Source organism: Engystomops pustulosus, chromosome 4 (genome assembly GCF_040894005.1).
Source record: "Engystomops pustulosus chromosome 4, aEngPut4.maternal, whole genome shotgun sequence".
NCBI lineage: Eukaryota > Metazoa > Chordata > Amphibia > Anura > Leptodactylidae > Engystomops > Engystomops pustulosus.
Genome location: NC_092414.1, coordinates 195,494,272 through 195,505,160, shown reverse-complemented (window position 1 = coordinate 195,505,160; position 10,889 = coordinate 195,494,272). Strand labels below are relative to the sequence as shown.

The 10,889-nt window shown below is 47.8% G+C and overlaps 1 protein-coding gene across 6 annotated transcripts in view; it reads left to right on the top strand.

Annotated features, from left to right (window-relative positions):
• Positions 1–9,130: 9,130 nt before the first annotated feature.
• Positions 9,131–10,889, top strand: part of NSD3 (nuclear receptor binding SET domain protein 3) — a 64,191-nt gene continuing 62,432 nt past the window's right edge. For all 6 annotated transcript variants that reach the window (XM_072149258.1, XM_072149257.1, XM_072149256.1 and 3 more), the window contains exon 1: positions 9,131–9,682. The gene's annotated coding sequence lies outside the window, so the exon portion shown is untranslated. The remainder of the gene's footprint in view (positions 9,683–10,889) is intronic.

Sequence of the window (10,889 nt, the reverse complement as noted above, 5' to 3'; positions counted from 1 at the left end):
TTGGGGCAGATTTACTTACCCGGCCCATTCGCGATCCAGCGGCGTGTTCTCTGCGCTGGATTCGGGACGGAATTTATGAAGGTAGTTCCTCCGCTGTCCACCAGGTGGCGCTGCTGCGCTGAAAAGCATCGGAACGCGCTGGAGTTCACCGAGCCGGGCTGAGTGAAGGTAAGTGCAAGCTCCGCGACAGATTTTTCTAAATCCGTCAGGTTATCGTTCGGCCACGCCCCCCGATTTCCGCCGCGTGCATGCCAGCGCCGATGCGCCACAATCCGATCGCGTGCGGCAAAATCCCGGGGCAATTCAGGGGAAATCGGTGCAAATCGGAAATATTCGGGTAACACGTCGGGAAAACACGAATCGGGCCCTTAGTAAATGACCCCCATTGTGTGTGTTTTTTCTCCCTCTATTAAGGGGGTTGGCTATTTTTCAATAAATTCCTTCCGTTTCTGCATGCGTATTTAACAGTGTCTTTGCTTTCCTTTGACCATTTCCGACTTTTCCTGTTCCCACCATGCTTCCTTCTATACTGCTCCAGTCAGTCCTCATGGCGTTTCCCATTGTGTCTGTTGTCTTACTGTCTGTCCTCACTGACAGAGACAGGAAGAGAGTAAGGGGCAGGATGAGTCATAATCGACAGCTCCTCCTAATCGGCAGAGGTAAACAAATAATCATGGAGAGTCTGCACACAGCACAAAAGTAAATCTCAGGAATGCTAAATCACTTGAAGAACATTAAGAATTATTATTAAGTAATAGAGGTACAAGGGCAACTTGCATAAAAGACCGGTCAACCCCTTTCATCCCTTAACGCATTATGATGCTCACAGGCTGAGCCCTCTTCATTTATGGTCAGTGTTGGCTGCACCCACCTCTGTGAAATCACGGATGCTTACCTTTAACTTCCGCTGGCAGTAAATGCCAGTGAGGCGTGGATGCTTTTACGATCTGTTCCCATGACAGCCTGGAGTCTGTATGATACTCTAGGACCTGTCATAGGGCAGAATCTATATCTGTGTGTTGTGGCTGTTATAGATCCATAGCAAATTCTCTATATTATCTACTATATATATCTACTGCAATAATGTACAGTGATGATACAGTTTTAAAAATTGTCACTTTTGCCTAATAAAAGAAAATAATCCTTGGTAAAGAGCTTTGTTTTGGTGTTCCCATCTTTTGATTCAGGCTACATTCACACACATGTATGGGGGACGTATAAACGGCCGACGTATATACGGGCGATATATACGTCCCCCATACACTTCTATGGGCTCACGGCACCGTACTGCTCCGTAGCCCGGGAAAAGATAGGACATGTCCCATCTTTTCCCGTGTTACGGCGCCGTCCGCCATATGTTCCTGTGGAGAGGGGTATGGTACGGCGGGCAACGGCAGTGCGCATGTAGCCTAAGGCTGTGGAGCCAGTAAGCCAAACCTTTAACCCCAAAGACTGTAAGCTCTTGTGTCACCCCCTCATCCTCATAGACTGTAAGCTCTTGTGTCACCCCCTCATCCTCATAGACTGTAAGCTCTTGTGTGACCCCTCACCCTCATAGACTGTAAGCTCTTGTGTCACTCCCTCATCCTCATAGACTGTAAGCTCTTGTGTCACCTCTTCATCCTCATAGACTGTAAGCTCTTGTGTCACCCCGTCATCCTCATAGACTGTAAGCGCTTGTGTCCCCCCGTATCCTCATAGACTGTAAGCTCTTGTGTCACACCCTCATCCTCATAGACTGTAAGCTCTTGTGTCCCCTCCTCAACCTCATAGATTATAAGCTCTTGTGTCACCCCCTCATCCTCATAGACTGTAAGCTCTTGTGTCACCCCCTCATCCTCATAGACTGTAAGCTCTTGTGTCAGCCCCTCATCCTCATAGACTGTAATCTCTTGTGTCACCCCCTCATCCTCATAGACTGTAATCTCTTGTTTCACCCCTCATCCTCATAGACTGTAAGCTCTTGTGTCACCCCTCATCCTCATAGACTGTAAGCTCTTGTGTCACCTAATACTGTCACACATGGTGGGGGCAGCATCATGGTTTGGGCTTTCCTTCAGCAGGGACAAGGTAGATGGGTAAAATTGATGGGAAGATGGAGGAGCCAAATCCAGGACCATTCTGGAAGAAAACCTGTTGGAGTCTGCAAAAGTCCTGAGACTGGGCCGGAGATTTATCATTCAACAAGACAATGATCCCAAACATAAAGCAAAATCTACAATGGAAGGTTCACAAATAAACGTATCCAGATGTTAGAACGGACAAGTCACAGTCCAGACCCGAATCCAATCCAGAATCTGTGGAAAGAGCTGAAAACTGCTGCTCACAAACGCTTCATCCAACCTCCCTGAGCTCCAGCTGTTCTCCAAGGAGGAACGGGGAGAATCTCAGTCTCTCCATGTGCAAAACTGATAGAGACCTGATACCCCAAGTGCCTGCAGCTGTAATCACAGCAAAAGGGGGCGCTACAGAGTATGTATTAAATTAAGGGGGCGAATAATATTGCACCCCCACTTTTCAGTTTATTATTTTTTTTACAAAAGCTTAAAATATATCTTTATAGTTAAAGAAATGTGGCAAAAGATAGAAAAGTTCAAGGGGGCCAAATACTTTCGCAAGGCACTGTGTATACAGCCCCCCACCCCAGTAACAAATATATATATACATACACACACAACTCCTCCCAGTAACACACACACACATATATATATATATATATATATATATATATATATATATATATATGTATATATATATATATATATAAAGCCCCAACCCCAGTAACATATATATACAGCTCCCCCCAGTATCACATATATGAATAGTTTGCCTTCCACCAGTAAAACATATTCCCCCCCCCCTTCCCCGCAGTTACACACATATATATACCGCCACCCGTGAAATATTTACGTTTTACTCACCTTCTCCTGTGTTCCAAGTGCGCAGTGACCTCGCCTTTTCTCAGGATGTGAGCATAGACGGCGCAGTGTGTAATGTCCCTGTGCCACCAATGACAGGACGCCGATGGCTTGAGCACTACGGGGGCTACGCAGAGCAGGGAATGTATTGTCCCCTGCTCTGCCGCAGACACAAGTCTGTCGGCTGTCACTGGGTTCTCTGAAGCGGCTGCTCTTTTAACAGATGGTTCAGAAAAGCTGTTTGGGTGGCCATGGTCCCTACAACCTACACCAACTATATTATAATCCATAACTCTACCCATCATCTATTGGAGCAGTGAGGTGACATCATCCAAAATATTTTCTGCAGAGACATCTGATCTAAAATTACACCCTGTCATGCAAAAAACAAGCCCTAAGGGTCAGTTCAGAACTGCGCTCAGGCGTCCTTCTTACAGTTTCTGTTTATTGAAATAAAGGATTGTACAGGTGGTCCCCTACTTACGGACACCCGACTTACAGACGACCCACTCCTCTGCCCACTGTGACCTCTGGTGAATCTGTCTGGATGTTACTATAGTCCCAGACTGCAATGATCAGCTGTAAGGTGTCTGTAATGAAACTTTATTGATAATCCTTGGTCCCATCACAGCAAAAAATTTTGAAACTCCGATTGTCACTGGGGGGAAAAAAAAATTTGTCTGGATCTACAATTATAAAATATACAGTTTCGACTTACATACAATTTCAACTTAAGAACAAACCTATGGAGCCTTTCTTGTACGTAACCCGGGGACTGCCTGTAATTTAGTCAGGTGTAGATGGATCCCTTAATAGCAAAGTATCCATTTTTGTTAATGGATAATTTTAACATATCAGTTAAGAAAAACTGATACCTTGCGATTCATTAGTGTAACTTAGTTTTTCATTATTTCATAGCCATCTTTTTCTCTTTTTTTCCGATGCTTTGGCCAATAGATGTTTGAAAATAAGAGTTCTCCTTGGTGATTTTGCCAATTAAGGCCGCTTTGTAGGCGGGTGGAGACTTATAGCCATTGATGCTCCACTGCGGGATTCTGGGAAAATGCAAATATGTTTTCCAGGATGTAATAAGGAAAACATTGCCTCTTTTAGCTACCTTGTAAGGCAGCTCCCTCAACATCAAGCATGACCTACAAGAGGCCTTATGACATGATGTGGGGTTAAAGTTAAACAAGTAGAAATGAAAAAAGAAAAGACAAAATGTGGAAATGTCCCCCAGGAGTCTTTTATGACTTTGTGGGGGACATATAACCTTAAAACACACACATTACATTAAGCCATGGGATGTAGTCATCACGTGCCTGGTGTCATGATGTCACTGCGCCGGGACCGAAGGAAGCAGAAGCCGCCAGAAGGTAAGTGGTTGTGTTATTTTTGGGCCCAATTAAAACTTATATTGGAGGTAATTAATTTATTTTGGGGGCACAATATCTATTTTTATTTGCTAATAACCAAGACAAAAGGGGGGGGGGGGTAATAAAATATAATTTTAATAAACCCCATCAGGGAATACTATAATATGATAATTACTCCCAAATAAAGAGCCAGGATTCTGTATCACATTATACATAGTATCATATATACCCAAATATAAGTCGAGGCCCCTAATTTTACCACAAAAAATAACTGGGAAAACCTATTGATTCAAGTATAAGCCGAGGGTGAAAAATGCATTGATCTCAGCCTGTATAGTACATAGCTAGCCCCCCAACGTATATAGCTAGCCAGCTATCCCCTTTCCCCCAGTATATAGACAGCCAGCCCATGCCTCCCAGTATAGCCAGCCTGCCCATGCCTCCCAGTATATAGCCAGCCTGTCCATGCCTCCCAGTATATAGCCAGCCTGTCCATGCCCACAGTATATAGCCAGCCTGCCCATGCCTCCCAGTATATAGCCAGCCTGTCCATGCCCCCAGTATATAGCCAGCCAGCTCATGTCCCCCAGTATCTAGCCAGCCAGCTCATGTCCCCCAGTATATAGCCAGCCTGCCTATGCCTCCCAGTATATAGCCAGCCTGCCCATGCCTCCCAGTATATAGCCAGCCTGCCCATGCCTCCCAGTATATAGCCAGCCTGCCCATGCCTCCCAGTATATAGCCAGCCTGCCCATGCCCCCAGTATATAGCCAGCCAGCTCATGTCCCCCAGTATCTAGCCAACCTGCCCATGCCTCCCAGTATATAGCCAGCCTGCCCATGCCCCCCAGTATATAGCCAGCCAGCTCATGTCCCCCAGTATCTAGCCAAAAAGCTCATGTCCCCCAGTATCTAGCCAGCCTGCCTATGCCCCCCAGTATATAGCCAGCCTGCCCATGCCCCCCAGTATATAGACAGCCAGCCCATGCCTCCCAGTATATAGCCAGCCTGTCCATGCCTCCCAGTATATAGCCAGCCTGCCCATGCCCCCAGTATATAGCCAGCCAGCTCATGTCCCCCAGTATCTAGCCAACCTGCCTATGCCTCCCAGTATATAGCCAACCTGCCCATGCCTCCCAGTATATAGCCAGCCTGCCCATGCCCCCCAGTATATAGCCAGCCAGCTCATGTCCCCCAGTATCTAGCCAGCCAGCTCATGTCCCCCAGTATCTAGCCAGGCTGCCTATGCCTCCCAGTATATAGCCAGCCTGCCCATGCCTCCCAGTATATAGCCAGCCTGCTCATGTCCCCCAGTATATATCCAGCCAGCACCTGCCCCGCAGTATATAGCCAGCCTGCCCATGCCCCCCAGTATATAGCCAGCCTGCCCATGCCCCCCAGTATATAGCCTGCCAGCCCCTGTCCCCTCTATATAGCCTGCCAGCCCCTGCCCGTCAGTATATAGCCAACCAGCCCCTTTCCCCAGTATATAGATAGCCAGCCCCTGCCCCCCAGTATATAGCCAGCCTGCCTATGCCTGCTAGTATATAGCCAGCCAGCCCCTTCCCCCTAGTATATAGCCAGCCAGCCCCTGCCCCCAGTATATAGCCTGCCAGCCCCTGCCTGTCAGTATATAGCCAGCCAGCCCCTTTCCCCCAGTATATAGCCAGCCAGCCCCTGCCCCCCAGTATATAGCTAGCCAGCCCCTGACCCACTATATAGCCAGCCAGCCCCTTTTCCACAGTATATAGCCAGCCTGCCCATGCCCCCCAGTATATAGCCAGCCAGCCCCTGCCACTCAGTATATAGCCAGGCAGCCCCTGCCCCCCCCCCCCAGTATATAGATAGCCAGTCACTACCCCACCCCAGTATATAGCCAGTCAGCCCTTCTGTTTATAGCCAGCAACTGCCCCCAGTATATAGCCAGCCAGCCAGCCCCTTTGTATATAGCTAGCACCTGCCCCTCAGTATATACCCAGCCAGCCCCCTGCTCCAATATATAGCCAACCCCTGCCTCATTATATAGCCAGCCCCAATTATACTTTGTTATGCCCTGTTTTTGTTGCATTCAGTGAACACATTGGCCGAAATATATTATTGTGTCTGTGCCATTTTAATGTATTTATGAAGTGTTTGCACCACTTTTGTGTGAAACTAAAGGGGCGCAGTAGGGCTTAATCGGAGTTTGTTCCACATTTATTACTGCCGTATCACCACAATTGTGTCTCAACGGCACCAAGAAGAAAAAAGATGCAGCCGCGTCACGTCCTGAAAACTGACCGGATTTACTAAGAGCCTGGGACACTATTGTATTATCTGCCGCAAAGAGCACGTTACTGAGGAATTATTATTATTTATTAGATGTCCTGTCATTTAGAATATAATAATGAGGGGCGCTGCATCAGGGGCAGGGCCGCATCTGCCATGAGGCGAGATGAAAATCTCGCTTCAGGCGGCAGATTGCGGGTCCCTGTAAAGGGCGGCGATATTCGCCGCTTTAATGTGGGTGATTCGGGCGCCCGCTGCCGCCCGAATTGCCCACCAGCTAAATAAAACGCGCCTGTCTCTTTAAGAGACAGACGCGATTTATTAGCGGAGCGACGCAGCGCCTATCTTGCTGCTGGCGTCGCTCCGTTCTAAGCAGAGACACAGGCGGCGGATGATGACGTCACCCGCCTGTGTCTCTGATCAGAGCCGCGGCTGACAGGAGAGCCGCGAGAAGATGGGAGCTGCGCTCCGTGTAAGCGCCCTGCCGGAGGTAAGTATAAGTTTTATTATTTTTGATGTCCCGCTACTAATTAAATGTGGCCAATAAGGGGGATATAGGATTATATAGTTAATATAGCTGTGTAGGGGTGGGGAGGTTTTTCTATATATTTATATATATCGGCCCATAATCCTTTTATCTGGGGGGGGGGCTGTTCATTTTATATGGGGCCATAATCCTTTTATCTGGGGGAGGGGGGGGGGGGGTTGTGCTGTGCATTTTATATGGGGCCATAATCCTTTTATCTGGGGGAGGGGGGAGCTGTTCATTTTATATGGAGGCTGTTCATTTTATATGGGGCCATAATCCTTTTATCTGGGGTGGGGGTGGGGGGTGCTGTGCATTTTATATGGAGGCTGTTCATTTTATATGGGGCCATAATCCTTTTATCTGGGGTGGGGGTGGGGGGTGCTGTGCATTTTATATGGAGGCTGTTCATTTTATATGGGGCCATAATCCTTTTATCTGGGAAGGGGGGGGGGGGGTGTTGTGCATTAAAATATATATAAAATCTTATGTAAAAGGGTGGGATATATTAGTTATAGGATACAATAGGATACAACTTTGCATCATGTAAACCAAATGTTGGGGGGGGGGTCTGTATTAATAAATTGGGGGTGTTGTATATTGATTGCTGCTGTGCATGCTAGTGAAGGGATAGTGAAGGGATCTTTTATATGTGGGGAGAGTGACGTCCATTACGTTGTGAGGGGTATATATTATTTAGGAGCGCAGTGTTATTATCCAGGAGACTTCATACTGTAAGTGACTGTGGTATTTTTAGGGACGCCGGGGGGAGATGCTGCACGGAGCTGAAGATATCTGGCTGTGAATTCAGCAGTGATACGTCATGGATTGGAGAACCCGGGAATAAAGTCCTCCTGATGGAAGGGATTGTCATCTATAAGGTACTAGATGCCACTAATGCCTCTCAGATCCTGTAGTCAGTCACACAGTGTCAGTGAGCTGTCTGTTGGGATGTTAATTGTTAGTAAAGTTTTCAGTATTTACTGAACAGGGAGCGGGGGTGGGGGTGGGGCAGCATTTTAATATTCGCCTCAGGCAGCAAATATGCTAGAATCGGCCCTGATCAGGGGGTCCAAAATATATTATAATTGATCGGTAATTATATTAGTGCGGTAAGTTGTGGTGTGATGGGGAAGCATTATTTAGGGGCACAGTTATACGGGTGACATTATGCTGTAAGTGACTGTCATGTCTATAGTTGCAGGAGATGGGCTGCACGGAGCTGAAGACATTGGGGGTATATGAAGCAGCGATAAGTCACAGCCGGGAGAAGTCACCATGTTCTGTACACAACGGAGAAGCTCATCACCTGTAGGTTACTAGATTACGGTGGCTCTGTGGTTAGCACTACAGCCTTGCAGCGCTGGTCAACATCTGCAAAGAGTTTGTATGTTCTCTCCAAATTTGCGTGGGTTTCCTCCGTGTCCTCCGGTTTCCTCCCACACTCCAAAACATACTGGTAGGACGATTAGATTGTGAGCCCCATTGGGGACAGGGACTGAGTTTGGAAACTCTGTGCAGCGCTGCGTAATCTGTGTGCGCTATATAAATAAAGGAATTATTATTATTCCACTGTTACCTGTATCTTATTTAGAGTTTAGTCAGGGGTAGGACTGACTAGCAGCATCCAGACACTGTATACATCTACTGTAAATGGTGGGGGCCCCGTAAGAAATATTGCCCCGGGGCCCTGAGGACACTGTAAATGAGTCCTACTCGCCCCATATAGATCCCATATGCCCTTGCATATGGTTCTTGTTCCATAGGTTCCTGTTTTTGCTGGTGGCCCTTGCAATAAGACCCCCAGTGATAATAACTTCATCCCCCCTACCATGACCATAGGGAGAACATGTCATCCCACTTTCTATCTTGAGAATCCCCATAAATGCTGCAGAGGCGGTTTTCTTCACAGTACACTTCAGCCTCCGGCCAGCAGGTGTCGCGCTACATAACACCCTACACTTCAATCTCAGATTTCAAGCTTTAATGACAGCAATTTTTACTGACACCTTTAAAGTGAAACTACAAATCCCGGCATCCTCCGCGAATCTTTCCGGCCAATCGGAGGAGAGGAATATTTTTTTTCCCTCACTGGCGCTGCCGGGGCGCGCGGGCGGCTTTTGTGTGAGGAGGAAGCGGGCGGTGGTGACCCGGACACACCCGGAAAAAACCCGAGCCGTGCCGGGGGGGAGGGAGGGGGTTGCTAGTCACCCGGGAGACGATATCCGGAAGCCTCACACGACGGCAGGAAACCCCAGGGTGATAATAAAAAAATATCCGTCAGCCCCCCCTGCAACGCCCGAAACAGAGGGCCCGCATCGTCACGTCACCCGCCGGGTGTAGTCCTGCCACACACATCACACCCGGAGGTGACCACTGCACGGACACCCGGAGAAACGATCTGTCGCCATTTTTTTTATTGCTGCCTCTCACCCGAAAATTGTACAGAACTGCAGAGACGCCCGGATTTCTCTCCTTCTCCTCAGACGCCCGGATATTACGTCACGCCCGGTTTTCGTCACCCTCCTCACGGTCATCCGCGGGTTCCTGTCGCTGAGTCCGAGACACCCGGGTCTAGAATGGAACAAACTGAAGGTGATGGCCTGGGCCGCAGAGCTTGCACTCTACACAGGGGGAGGGGTGCCCTGTATACATCTGTGTGTATGGACAGACAAGGGGGTGGGGCTGTCTCTGTATACTGAAGGATATATGTATATGCATGGTGGAGGGGTGTATATAGTACTGGTGTGTGTGTGTGTGGAGGGGGGTATATAGTACTAATGTGTGTGTGTGTGGAGGGGGGTATATAGTACTAATGTGTGTGTGTGTGGAGGGGGGTATATAGTACTAATGTGTGTGTGTGTGGAGGGGGGTATATAGTACTAATGTGTGTATGAGGAGGGGGGTATATAGTACTGATGTGTGTGTGGAGGGGGTTATATAGTACTGGTGTGTGTGTGTGTGTGGAGGGGGGTATATAGTACTGATGTGTGTATGAGGAGGGGTATATAGTACTGATGTGTGTATGAGGAGGGGTATATAGTACTGATGTGTGTATGAGGAGGGGTATATAGTACTGATGTGTGTATGAGGAGGGGTATATAGTACTGAAGTGTGTATGAGGAGGGGTATATAGTACTGAAGTGTGTATGAGGAGGGGTATATAGTACTGAAGTGTGTATGAGGAGGGGTATATAGTACTGAAGTGTGTATGAGGAGGGGTATATAGTACTGAAGTGTGTATGAGGAGGGGTATATAGTACTGAAGTGTGTATGAGGAGGGGTATATAGTACTGAAGTGTGTATGAGGAGGGGTATATAGTACTGATGTGTGTATGAGGAGGGGTATATAGTACTGATGCGTGTATGAGGAGGGGGGTATATAGTACTGATGCGTGTATGAGGAGGGGGGTATATAGTACTGATGCGTGTATGAGGAGGGGGGTATATAGTACTGATGCGTGTATGAGGAGGGGGGTATATAGTACTGATGCGTGTATGAGGAGGGGGGTATATAGTACTGATGCGTGTATGAGGAGGGGGGTATATAGTACTGATGCGTGTATGAGGAGGGGTATATAGTACTGGTGTGTATGTGTATGAGGGGGGTATATAGTACTGGTGTGTGTGTGTATGAGGAGGGGGGTATATAGTACTGGTGTGTGTGTGTGTATGAGGAGGGGGGTATATAGTACTGGTGTGTGTGTGTGTATGAGGAGGGGGGTATATAGTACTGGTGTGTGTGTGTGTGTGTGTATGAGGAGGGGGGTATATAGTACTGGTGTGTGTGTGTGTATGAGGA